Consider the following 14,352-nt stretch of genomic DNA (forward strand, 5'->3'; position numbering starts at 1 on the left):
TTGAAGCTTCCTTTCCCTCATCGTTGTCTTTTCTCTTCATCTTCATCTTCATCTTCTTCTTTTTTAATCTTTTCCCTTGCCATGCTACTAGAGCTCTCAAGTTCTTGTTTCTCCCTTGTCATCTTCAAATCTTCTTAATCGTTTGTTTCATTCACCTCCTCAGTTTATCAATTTTCACAGAGGAGAGGAACCTGGGGTTGCACCCTTGTTTTGTGAATTTGTGATCTGCTCTGGTTCTCTGGGGCTGCTATTGCAATCTTTGATTTGTGTTGCTCACTTTCACCATGTAAAATTGTGTTATAAGCAAAGGGATAAAATTGGGTTTTTAAGAATATATAGTGGGCAATTTTGGGAAATTTGCGCAACCTCCAATGATAACCTGAAAAGCACTTTAGTACAATGATGCTATTTGCTGCTTTCTCGATTTGTGTTTTTCTTCCCAAATGAAAATGCAGCTTTTAACAAAAAAAAAGTTTTTTTTTTTTTCAAGAGGAAAAAGGAAAAAAGAAAAAAAAGAAAAGGAAGCAACTTTGAAATCCTTGCCAAACGCACGTGATATATTTTTTTTTTGTTTCAAAACGTGCGTTTCAGCTTCTAAAATGAAACAAACGGCACTTACACGTTTATCACATCAGAGAAAATAGAAGAGAGAGCGAGAAAGAACGCAGCACAAAGAGAGAGGGAGAAGGCCGGTGAAGATCAAAGTGTCGCCGGAAGGACAAAGCCGGCGGAGATCGGCGTTCACCAAGCGGCAGCGCCTCGTCCGCCTCCCCACTGCCAGAATGGGTTAGATCGGCTTAACCTTTTTTTTTTTCCTGTTTTGATTCAACCTTGCTGTTATAATAAGAAATAGATTTTGTTTTGTGTTTTGTGTTTTGATTATGTGAGACGTTTGAGTCTATGAGGGAGAAAGAATTGTTTTTTATTGAGTTGTTTGATTTTTTAAAGGAGAAAAATTCATTTGGAGTTGCTACAGTGCTCTCCAAGTCAAGAGAGCTACTGTAGCAACTCCAAAAAAAAAAAATTTTGGAAAAATATGAGGGCCTATACCACCGTCAGACCAGGTTTCCTCCGAAAACATGACCGGTAAATTTTTAATTTTGTTTTATAAATTTTCCCGTTAAATATGATTTAGGGTTATGTTTGGGAACGTTTTTCTTTTGAACGATCGGCATAGTCTGATGGGTTTGGAGCCTGTGGTGGGTTTTGTCAATTTCAATCAAAATTGTGTCTCCTAAGATAGTTTTAAATTTGTGGTTGAAATTTGGTGGTGGGTTTTTCTTTTTATTTATTTATTTATTTTTAATGTTAAGATAGTTTTCAATTTGTGGTTGAAATTTGGTTTTTATTTATTTATTTTTATCTTGGGTCTCATACTATTTTTCTCATTGTTCAATCAAAATGCAGAATTTCAGTTTCAGGGTCATCAAAGCTGTTGGCCAATATTCTGTACTCATGGGCTTATCTGTTGGGAACTTGATTGCTAGATGGGATGAAATGGTAAGTGCTTTTTCTGAATCATCATCTTTTTGGATTGCTTTGAATTAACTTATTCTATAGGTGTTCGTTTGGTGTTGCATGACATATGCTTGATGAAATTACTATTAAATTTGATGTGAGATCTTTTCACTCAACCTTTTTTCCCTCCTTATGTTGTGCTAAATCTGAGTAGCTATACTATGGTTGTAAAAAATTAATTTTTTAATGGAAATTATTAATTTGGTTATAACAGAAAATTTTCTGATTATATTTATTTAAATCTGAAATTACATGTTCTTTTGGTGTTGCATGATATATGTTCGATGAAATTCCTTTTAAATTTGATATATGATCATAAATCTGAGTAGTTATACTATGGCTATTTGAAATCAAATTTTTATGGAAATGAATAATTTGGTTATAAATATGGAGATTAACCCAAATACTCAAAAGAAAACCAATTCTAAACAGAATAGAAGAAGAAGACTAAGCCAAAACTACTCTACACTCCTCTATTCCCCCTCCATCCAAACTTAAGAAAGAAAATCTCAACCACAAATGAAAAACTACCTTAACTTAATAAAATAAAATAAGAGAGAGAGAGAGAGAGAGAGAGAGAGAGAACACTAATTTATGAGTTATTCTGGTTATATTCTTGCAAAAAAATACGGTTAGGAGATGTAGTTTTGATTGAATTATTGAAATACGAAAGAGAGAGCAATGCCCCCAATAATTAAAATTATCAAATTTTGGTGATACTTGCAAAATTAGTCTTCAATATGAATGAACTGATTGACATATTCTTGATGACTTAAATTAGTATATAATTTCATAATTATAGTCTATAGAGCATGATTCTTCCTTTACATATGGCATAATTAATTTATTCTGTGATTGTAGACAACTTAACTACTTGTATGACTCCATGAACTGACTAATATGTCATTTTCTTTGATATACAACAAATTTTGTGTGCATGTATTGTTTATAGGTTTAATTTCTTTCTTGCTTTCTTTGCACTTCCTACTCATGTTTTAATTTTTTTTTTTCCTTACTTGTTGTGTCTAATTTTGCTTATTGTTGACTTCTTCAAAGAGTAGTATTTACCAAGAAAATAAAGAAAAAAAGAGAAAGGGAGAATGAGGCTGTGGGTCATAAGCTTCTGCCACATCCATTAGAATTTGAAGTTGAATTATGCTTAAATGTTTTTTAGATCAAATAGCACTAAGTTATGTTTGAATTATTTGTAGGGACTTCCACTCTATCCAATTTTGGGGATGTTTGGAGTAGACAGATTTGATGCTATTCTTCTTCCAGGCTAGCTGAGTGATCAATAATAATAGGTAGGCTTTTTATTTGCATTCATGCCCATCATGGCTTTGAAATGATTGAAATATTTTGTTGGCAAAAGACCATGGAATTCATTGTGTGAGAGGTCTATGATTCGCAAATTAGGGAAAGAGAATTTGGTTTTGGGACTGGCTATGGCACCATGAAACTTGTTTGATCGCAAAACAAGAACCCGTAAATCTAGAAGACTCTCGAACCAATGAGGGAAGGTGCCACTTATCTTGTTGTTACCAAGATCTAGTACTTCCAACCTTCGGCAATTGATCAACGATCTTGGCAATGACCCTTCCAATTGATTGTCATTGAGGTTAAGACTTCTCAAGTAGTTTCCCTTTGCAGAAGTTGCTGGAATGGTGCCATTAAGTTTGTTACTTCTCAAATCTAAGACTGTGAGAACTTTAGTCATTCCCTCACAGTCTTAGATTTGAGAAGTAACAAACTTAATGGCACCATTCCAGCAACTTCTGCAAAGGGAAACTACTTGAGAAGTCTTAACCTCAATGACAATCAATTGGAAGGGTCATTGCCAAGATCGTTGATCAATTGCCGAAGGTTGGAAGTTCTAGATCTTGGTAACAACAAGATAAGTGGCACTCTCCCAGAGTTACGGGTTCTTGTTTTGCGATCAAACAAGTTTCGTGGTGCCATAGCCAGTCCCAAAACCAAATTATCTTTCCCTAATTTGCGAATCATAGACCTCTCACACAATGAATTCCATGGTCTTTTGCCAACAAAATATTTCAATCATTTCAAAGCCATGATGGGCATGAATGCAAATAATGGTAAATTGAAATATATGGGTGAAAGCTATTATCACGATTCTGTGATGGTCACCATGAAAGGATTTTATATTGAAATGGTGAAAATCCAAAATCTCTTTACAACCATTGATTTCTCAAACAATAGTTTCAAGGGGGAGATTCCAAAGTCAATTGGAATGCTTAAGTCACTCAAGGGGCTTAACTTTTCACACAATAACCTTATAGGTCATATGCCTCCAACATTGGGAAATTTGAGCAATCATGAATGGTTAGATCTCTCCTCAAACATGGTCATAGGAGAAATTCCAAGACAGCAGATATTACATATCTTGAAGTTTTAAATCTATCATAAAATCGTCTTGTGGGGCCAATACCTGTAGGTAATCAGTTCAATACATTTGCAAATGTTTCTTACTTTGGAAACTTGGGGTTGGGGTTACGTGGATTTCCATTAACAAGACTTTGTGACAATGTTGAGGGACAACAACCATGCCATCATTAACCATTCAAGACGATGATTTCAAGTTTGGGAATTGGTTTCATTGGAAAGTTGTATTGTTGTGGTACAGATGAGGGTTCATGTTCGGATTGACTATAGGTTACCTTCAATTCTCAAGTAAACATCCAAAATGGCTGGTAAATGTGGTTGGCAAAGAACAACACAAGGTACGAAGATCCAAGAAGAATGCTCACAAAGGAATTAGTCCAAGAAGAGTTTGGTGGAAACAAATAGTGATTTAAGGTATATTCTTTAGGACTTCAACACTAATATATTAGAAAATACTCTATTTCATAATATTGTTTCCTTAAAAAAATTTCTTTTTATATTGTCAAACAGATTGTTCATTTTTAATTTACTTTCCATTGGCCAAAAATGTTTGTACTTGTGTTAATGATGAAAAACCTTTGCTTACAGGTGGATAAGCTTTTATGCTAGCAATAGCTACACAACAAAGTAAACTCGCTCACTATTGCAGAACTGCACGTTTTGGTCTAGCCCTAGTTTATGCTATAGTATAAGAACACATTTCTCTACCCCAATACTGTCATGGTTGAACATTTTAAATGGGGTGGCTCTATTGTTTGCATGAAGTAGTAAATACTTTGGGCATATTGTAAGTTTACAATATTGTCATTTGTATTTGTATTTGTATTGTTGTTGTTGCTGTGATCCTTATGATTAGTAGTTAAACAATGTGAAATAAAGAATATACGAGATAGTGTTTGTTGGATTCATCGAATATCTGGAGTTAACATTCCTAAAGTTATTTTAGATGCTTCTAATAGTAGTCTAGTTAATAGCCCCATTGTTGTCTAACAATATCATTTTTTTTTTTGGCTAGTTAATAGCCCTAGAATTATACTTTTGTACTTTCATACTGGTTTAAAATGAAATTCTATTATTCATCCGCAAAAAATTTATTAAAGTAAACATGGTATTTTCAGCAGTAAATTTTCCAGAAATATTAATTTCAGACAAAAGTTAGAAATTAATATCCAAAGCCTTATGGAAGTTATCTGCTCTAGTGTATCACCTGGTTCTCCTCTTGTATAGTTTTTAAAAACTTACATTTATAGCTACAACTGTACGTTTTGAACATTTTCAACAATCAGCAAATAAGCGAAAAGTTAATCCAAACACAATTAATAGTAGAGCAATATAATCTAGGTATTTCCAAATCTCCAACAAGCCACTGGACCGTTAACCAAATTTGGTATGACTGGATACACTTTTGAAACAGTTCAGATTATGCACCTATTGCTTTACAGATGGTGTGACACTAATCTCTCATGTCAAGAGGAAAGGTGGTCATATGGTCAAAACACATACTGTTTACCTTCATCATTACATGGGTGGATGGAGCATCTATACTACAAATGTGGCATATATAATTGGAAAACCTTACCAAAAGTGGGCACGTTACTTATTTCTTGGACTCAATCAAATTACTATAAGGGGCTCTTCAAGGAGGACTATGTGAATTTGTCATTGATATTATTAATATTATTATTTTTTCGTTTTTCATGTGATTATGTATTAGACCCTGGGTAATAAACCTTGCCCATGATTAAATTTAAGTGATAGTATCAATATTCCTAAAATTAGGATAAATCAGAAAACTCTATGACAAAAATAAGGATCCCGTGGATAAATTATAAAAGAACGTTAGCACTCTTGACCAATATTGACGTGCTAGTGTATTTACTATTTACCAAAAAAGGACATGCTTGTGTGAAATAAATAAAATAAGTAAATAGTGTAATATTAAGAAATTCATTGTGCCTAAAAAATAATATACAGGTCTATCATAGTAAGAAAATTTGGTACATTTTTTTTGTTAAGACTACCATTACTTCTCTTTTACTCCAATGAAAATTTTGGATTCTAATGGCATGGGTTTCTTGTGTTCACAACTCTCTCTCTCTCTCTCTCTCATGCACATACATACACACAATTTTAGTAAAAAATAATTGGAGAGTATTTGATGGAGTTGTAGCTTGAAACTAAAATCTTTAACACCACTGTTAGTTTTATTTAAGACCTTCTCCTAAGTATTTGAGGTAGTGGAATACTAAGTATTTGAGGTAGGAGGATGTAATTTGGAGTTTAAACTTAAATAGATATGTTTTATATAAATAAAAAAAATTTCTAATCACTACATAGGATGTGGATGAGTAGATAACCAGATATGTAATTATAGTCCATTTTTATTTTTATTTTATTTTAGGAAAAAGTAAAGAATGGCGTAGAATTGATCCAGATATCATGATTGCAACATGTTTGATAATTGCCACAAACTTAGTCTGCAATTATGCAATCTGCATCAAACAATTATTATATAGTTCAAAATTTAAAGATTATAACTTTCCAAGTCTTTGAAGTTTCAAACAATGACCAAAAAACTTTGGAAGTTTTGAACAATGACCAAAGACGTAGAATTGACCCAGATATCATGATTGTAACATGTTTGATAATTGCCACAAACTTAGTCTGCAATTATGCAATCTGCATCAAACAATTATTATATAGTTCATAATTTAAAGATTATAACTTTCCAAGTCTTTGAAGTTTCAAACAATGACCAAAAAACTTTGGAAGTTTTGAACAATGACTAAAGACTCAGTGACAGTGAGACATTAACAAGAATAAAGACTTCTAATGGTGTCACTCGTTTTCATGATTAAAAGTATCTGGCATATCAATGACTTAAAAAAAGTCATGATTATTTTCTCCCACACAAATCTTAGGAGATAAAGCTACTAATTAAACTTTTCTTAACTGCTATTTTGGAAGACTTTGTTTTCCCCATAAGTACACTACCCCCCCCCCCCCCCCCCCAAAAATATTATAAAATGTATGTACACATATTTTGGAAGGCTCATACAGGCTTACAGCTGCTTAACTCTAGTAACAAAGTTCAAGTAGAGATAGGCTATATGTTAGATAAGTTTTCAATGGACGCTGCATTCAGATTTATCTTTCTTTTATTCTGAGAACTCATGAAGGCTTTAGGTGTGACTAACAGTCGATTTTGGTTCTTCCATTAGCTACGGAGATGATAGGCAAATTAAATAAAAAGAACATAAGGAGGAAGCTGTAAAGAAAATCTAACCAACGAGTTCCTTTTGCTCCAAAATGCTAAAATTAAATCTGAAGAGTTTTTTCTTTTGCTGAAATTTTAAACCTTAAATATGTTTGTGTTTTAATTCTCGTAAAGTTATAGGTTTTTTGGTAATATTTTTCAAAAAATTCCATGTGGCAACTTTTTTGACATAAAAATAACATTTTAATATTATCGTTAAATAAAATAACTGATTTTTACTTAAGCACATGCCAATAAGTAAATTAAAACAATACTGGTTTTGGAATACACAAGTCTCACCAATAATTCCTTAGCACAATGGATGAAAAATAACATCAAAATTGAATTTGACGCTGTGTTTTTTGTATACTCTCAACACAATATAAGTTCACAACTATGCAAAACCAAATCATTTTGCATTTTTTCCATAACAAAAGGAACGAGGAAAAAGAAAACAGGGAATTTTTTTTATTTTATTCTAGTTTATATTTCTTTTCTTTTTTTAATTCTTTTTTAATTGTATTTCATTGAATCATATTGAAAATAGTCAGTCATAAGTAATCCCCCCTCCCCTTTTTTTCTACCAAAAAGAAATTGAGTATGATGTTGGCTCCGCCATTGTATACATGAAATTGAAAATGCAACACCAAATTGGACCTTCCAGATTTTTTTTGATGAACAGAAAGACTACTAAAATTTAAAACACAAACAGCAAGATTACAAGGCATTAGACAGAATCGTTATCTTGACTGTCCAGCAAGATAGTATCAGAGATGGTGTTTTGATCCTCCAATGGGTTTGTTTCTCAAAAAAAAAAAAAAAAAAAAAAAAGATTCTCCAATGGGTGTTTTCCGAAGTGCTTATATTTCAGCCAACTTATACCTCAAATTCATACCTTAAGAGGATGTCTTATTTCTTATTTGTTGGGTGGATCCCTAACAATGTGCTAAATGTCTAGCATTTTTTGCCCAAAAAAAAAAAAAAAAAAGTCTAGCGTAAATGTCATAGGTTAATTATTTTTATAAGCTGATGGTCCTAAATAGACAATGACAAATATATCTACTATAGGTACCAATATGAGTGAATCTAGATCTAAGGGATATGGGATTATTATGATACTTGTTTATAAGGAGTTTTTAGTTTTTAAAACCTAAGCCGGATAATCTGATTTTTTTCACTTTCAAAACTAGTTCTTATAAATAAATAAAAATAGAGTAACCCATTTAGTAAAAAAAAGAAAAATAATAGTACTGTAACCCACAGGAGATTAAATTTTCCATGCCTTTAACAAGTGACAACAGTTCCACAAACCACAATTCACGATAGTTAATAGAGTGATCCACAACAAGACCTTAATTTTGTCTTTTTGAAGTGACATGAGACCTTAATTTTCCATGTCATGGGCCAAAGACTTTTTGAAACATTTTATTGGCTTAAAGTCTTTTCTAAAAGATAATGAGAGCTGAGAAAGTAAAGAAAAGCCCAACCAATAAAATACGCTAACTTTAGGGATTAGAATTGTGTGGCTGATAATCGTGGTTTTGGACCTTATGGTCTCCCGCTGGGTGCCTGTAGGCCACAAACCTCTAAAGCTTAGGTTACCAACCCATAGCCACAAAATTCACTTTCCTTTTTTATATATTTTCATCACCCTTTCACAGGGTACATAAACCGCTTAAGTCTGTATATATAGGAATCATTCATAGACACCAACCCAAGTAATTTTAGGATTTATTACATCCATCAACACCATCATTAGTGCGAAAATTAGTGATACTTTCCTCTCTTCTAAGAAAGTATAGGGTCTGACATGACTTGGTGAAAGAACAAAAGATATATTAAAAATTATAGGATGCCTTAACCAATCATATATATATATATATAGATATATAGAAAGATAGATATATATATATATATATAGAGAGAGAGAGAGAGAGAGAGAGAGAGAGAGAGAGAGAATTTAATTGTAAATTTAATATTAAATAATATCGTTATAAATGAATAATTTTGTTGAACTTTCTCGATCATTTTAAGCATACCAATTTTTTTTAATAATAAAATATTTGAGGAAGAAGAAACAAATGACATAAAAGTAAAATTAACCCAAAAACTTGATTGCTACACTCTCAATCTAGCATGAATAATAGAGCGACCCGGATAACATAATATCTACGCATTATCTCCGCAACTTCGCAATCATTATCAAACAATTCTTATACAGTCCAAAATTCCACAACTACAGCTTTCCAAAGTCTTTGCGAGTTCCAAATAATGACCAAAAACTTGAGAAGAATTAACTGGAAATCTAACCTATACCACATGTTTTCAATGGCTTTTAGTAAAAATAATTGTATTTTATTTTCTCCCACACAAATTGATGACAAATATCTTTCATTATGCCTTATAGTAAGAATAGTTGTATTTTGTTTTCTGGCATACAAATTGACAGATACCTTTCATTTAACCAGCGTGCATTTTACCTAGTCTTTGTCTAACCAGCACGAGCTCGTCCAATTCAACATCCCCTCTCAAACGAATGGCGAAAAGGAGATTCTAATGGCTATGTTTCTAACGGTCATATTCCAATGCAACCACAAAACAGTAATGTTTTGGTTCAATGAGGATTCATTTAAGTTGAGTGACATTGTTTGATAAGTCTGTTAACCTTATTTTGATCTTGCTTGTCTTCCTCCCAAAGCTTTAGCTTCCAAGTACCATTTGTAATTAAATGTACTATGTTAAAATGAATTTTCTTGATTATTACACAGGAAAAATGAGTATATCTAATCATAAATTTTCATTTTTAATTAATTTGAGCAAAAAGAAAAGGATGACATAAAACTTATTCGGATAACATGATTGCAACATGTTTAACTGGTTGTCACACGTTTTGTCTATAACTTTGCAAGTTGCATCAAACAATTCTAATATAGTCCAAAATTTCAAAACTATAGCAATCAAAGTAAAATATTCCAAGACTTGAATTTTCAAAGTCTTTCGAAGTTCCAAAGAATGATCAAAGACTTGTTAAAACGCTAATAGGATTTAAGTTTTCTAATGGTATTTCCCTAAAATAAAAAAATAAAAAAATAAAACTTTTGATGGTGTCAAACATTTTCAAAGTTGAAGGAATTTGGGGTATCAATCACTTAAAAAATGAATGATATCATTTTGTTTCAAAAAACTTTTAAGAGATAAAGCAACTAATTAAACTTCTCTTAGTTGTTACCCCTAAGCCAACTCCCCCCAATTAGTTGTTATTAAAATATTACATACGGATGTATACATATTTAGAAGAAGGCTGTCCATTATATAACAAATAGTAATAACTTAAGGGTCTTTATGAAAGAAAATTATTTGCACTTTAACCAAAATTATCAAAAGATGGTCAAAAAGATTATAATAATACTAATTTATCTCTTCATAGTATTTATCAAATAACAAGAAATATGAGTTTTACATAATGAAAAAAAATAAATTAAAAAAAAAAAAACAAAAGATTTTGAGCACGGTAGAGGTCCCCTCCTTGCTTTCTTCCCCACATCAGAGATGTACAGAGTAGGCAATGGGCATATGCCTCATGGTTTGATGCATTGAACAATTTTGTTACAGTCTAAAAAAAGATTATATGTTGACCAAGGGCTTTATAGTTGAATTGGCATTTCTCCATGTACAATGTGCTTAGTAGCATATTATAATTTTCTCTAGAGTGTGTATATATATAAAGATGAAGTACTAAGTATAAAGTATAAAAGGAAACAAAACATATTTATCAATATAAATGCCATCCTATTTGAAAGTAGCTCTTGTAATTTAGCATGAAACAAAATAAAAGTGACAACAATTAAATTTTTGTCAATAGCTGATCTAGATTTGACTTACTAAAAAAGCTTTAGAAATGTTTCATTGACCAAGGATGAGAATGCAACTGGAATACACAAGAATTGTATTGGCGTATATATAATTTCCTTAGTAAAAGGAATGGAAAATATCTTCAAAATTGAATCTGACGTTATGTTTTTTGAATACTCTCAAAAGAATGTAAGTTTATAGCTATAATAAATCAAACGCCAATTATGAAAATTTTTTTCCATAACAAAAGGAAAGAAAGAAAAAAAGAAATGTTCATCTATTATTATTCTATTTTAGTTTTTATTAATCTATGAATCCGCATCAAAGAATTCTGCCATATAGTCCATAGTATTTGCTAGTTCCTTCCATCCAATTCTTCCTTAAGTTCACTAAAATAATGTCATTTAGGAATATGAAAAAAAATTAAACTAGTGGCAAGATTGGACGCTATTGGGAAGACTAAATTGAAAACATATTTAAAGTTAAAGACTGAAATCAAAGAAATAAAAAACTTAAACGACTAATTTGAAAATAAGCTTAAGTTGGAGGATGTAATTTGTAGCTTAAACTTGAATAAATATGTGTTATATAAAAATATTTTTTTCTTGAATTTTATTGATCATTGCATGGGATACTAAAGATTATATAACCAGATATGAAATTATAGTCAATTTTATTTTTATTTTTTAATTTATTTGAGGAAAAAGTAATGGATGACATAAAACTAATCATGATAACATGATTGCTACAAGTTTGATTATTGTCTTTACATCAAACAATTTTTATATAGTCCAAAATTTCAAGACTATAGCTTTCCAAGTCTTTGAAAGCTTCAACAATGACCAAAGACTTGGTGAGACGTTAACAAGATTAAAGTCTTCTAATGGTGTTACTCGTTTTCACGGTTGAAGGGATTTGGTATATTAATGACTTAAAAAAGTTGTGATTATTTTTTTCCAAACATACAAATTTTAAGAGATAAAACTACTGATTAAACGTTTCTTAAATGTTAATTTGGAAGATTCCTAAATCCCACCACCCCCACAACAAAAAACAAGTATTTATAAATAATTAGAAATGAGAAGTGAGCAATGATTAGAAATTCCAAAACCCTCTGATCTTGAGTTCTTGACTGCCTTTATTTACTTTTTCTTTTGGCAAGTGCCCAAATTACAATGATTTAATTAATTAAATATAATTTTGCCAAGAGGATGTCTTTGTTTTATTTGCTGCTGGGTCCTTGAGAATGTGCTAAATGTCTAGCATTATTGTCATAAGTTAATTATTTCCGTACACTGACGGTCCTAAAGAGGCAGAGACAAAACTTAAAAGTTTGAGCGAATTGAAATCAATAGTTGATATAATTATAATTATTATTAATAAACAGTAGAGAGTCTTCTCAAAAAAATAAATAAATAATGAACAGTAGGTAGGATTATTATCATAAACAGCAGGTAGATATAATTATTATTTTTATAACAATTCTATAGTCCAAAAACTCCAGTGTACTGTACGCTACTGAATAGAGTGACCCACAACCACAAGACCATAATTTTAGCCCACAATACCTTAAAGATATAAATGTAATAGTGACCCACAATACCTTTAATTTTCCAAGTCATTGGTCCAACCCATAAAATAAGCTAACGCGACACGAGGGTTTAATTGTCTTGCCATCTCAATTCCTATCTCTTCCTAAAACACCTATATATATTTCTTATTTGCTGGGTGGGTCCCTTAAAATGTGCTAAATGTCTAGCATTTTTTACCAAAAAATATATATATCTAGTGGAAATGTCATAGGTTAATTATTTTTATAAGTCGATGGTCCTAAATAGACAGTGACATATATACACTCCAAATTTCATTTTTCTTCCACTGCCTCAAAATATATATATAAGTAGGAGAATGTAATTTGGAGTTTAAACTTAAATAGATATGTTTTATTTAAATAAAAAAATTTCTGATCACTACATAGGATGTGGATGAGTAGATAACTAGATATGTAATTATAGTCCATTTTTATTTTTGTTTTATTTCAGGAAAAAGTAATGAATGATGTAAAATTGACCAAGATATCATGATTGCTACACGTTTGATAATTGCCATACACTTAGTCTGCAATTATGTAATCTGCATCAAACAATTATTATATAGTTCAAAATTTAAAGATTATAACTTTCCAAGTCTTTGAAGTTTCAAACAATGAACAAAAGACTTTGGAAGTTTTGAACAATGACCAAAGACTTAGTGAGACGTTAACAAGATTAAAGACTTCTAATAGTGTCACTTGTTTTCATGATTAAAGGTATCTGGCATATTAATGACTTAAAAAGAGTCGCGATTATTTTCTCCCACACAAATTTTAGGAGATAAAGCTACTAACTAAACTTTTCTTAACTGCTATTTTGGAAGACTCGGTTTTCCTCATAAGTCAACTCCTCCCCTCCACCCCCCCCCCCCCACCCGGTTCCATTAACCTTATTAAAATATTACAAAATGTATGTACACATATTTTGGAAGGCTCATACAGGCGTAAAGCTGCTTAACTCTAGTAACAAAGTTCAAGTAGAGATAGGCTATATGTTAGATGAGTTTTCAATGGACGTTGCATTCAAATTTATCTTTCTTTTATTCTGTGAACTCATGAAGGCTTTAGGTGTGACTACCAGTTCATTTTGATTCTTCCATTAGCTACGGAGATGATAGGCGAATTAGATAAAAAGAACTTAAGGAGGAAGCTGCAAAGAAAATCTAACCAAAGATTTCCTTTAGCTCCAAAATGCTAAAATTAAATCTGAAGAGTTTTTTCTTTTGCTGAAATTTTAAACCTTAAATATGTTTGTGTTTTAATTCTCGTAAAGTTATAGGTTTTTTGGTAATATTTTTCAAAAAATTCCATGTGGCAACTTATTTGACATAAAAATAACATTTTAATATTATCGTTAAATAAAATAACTGATTTTTACTAAGCACATGCCAATATAAGTAAATTCAAACAATACTGGTTTCGGAATACACAAGTCTCACCAATTTCCTTAGCACAATGGATGAAAAATAACATCAAAATTGAATTTGACGCTGTGTTTTTTGTATACTCTCAACACAATATAAGTTCACAACTATGCAAAACCAAATCATTTTGCATTTTTTCCATAACAAAAGGAAAGAGGAAAAAGAAAACAGTGAAATTATTATTTTTTATTCTAGTTTATCTTTTTTTTTTTTTTTTTTAATTCTTTTTTAAGTGTATTTCATTGAATCATATTGAAAATCGTCAGTCATAAGTAATCCCCCCTCCCCTTTTTTTCTACCAAAAAGAAATT

The 14,352-nt window shown here is 31.3% G+C and overlaps 2 long non-coding RNA genes across 4 annotated transcripts in view; both read left to right on the forward strand.

The window, feature by feature from the left end:
- The first annotated feature begins 575 nt into the window (after positions 1-575).
- Positions 576-14,352, forward strand: part of LOC126720630 (uncharacterized) — a 51,550-nt gene continuing 37,773 nt past the window's right edge. For 2 of the 3 annotated variants that reach the window (XR_007653556.1, XR_007653558.1), the window contains exons 1-2: positions 577-786; positions 1,408-1,500. This is a non-coding gene — a long non-coding RNA (uncharacterized LOC126720630). Of the gene's footprint in view, positions 787-1,407; positions 1,501-14,352 lie in introns of all 3 variants that reach the window. The other variant, XR_007653557.1, reaches the window with a different exon arrangement.
- LOC126720631 (uncharacterized) lies at positions 1,560-2,959 on the forward strand. The gene is made up of 2 exons (XR_007653559.1): positions 1,560-1,615; positions 2,730-2,959. It is a non-coding gene; the product is annotated as an uncharacterized LOC126720631 (long non-coding RNA).

The sequence above is a fragment of the Quercus robur genome, chromosome 4, assembly GCF_932294415.1.
Source record: "Quercus robur chromosome 4, dhQueRobu3.1, whole genome shotgun sequence".
In the NCBI taxonomy this organism is placed as follows: Eukaryota; Viridiplantae; Streptophyta; class Magnoliopsida; order Fagales; family Fagaceae; genus Quercus; species Quercus robur.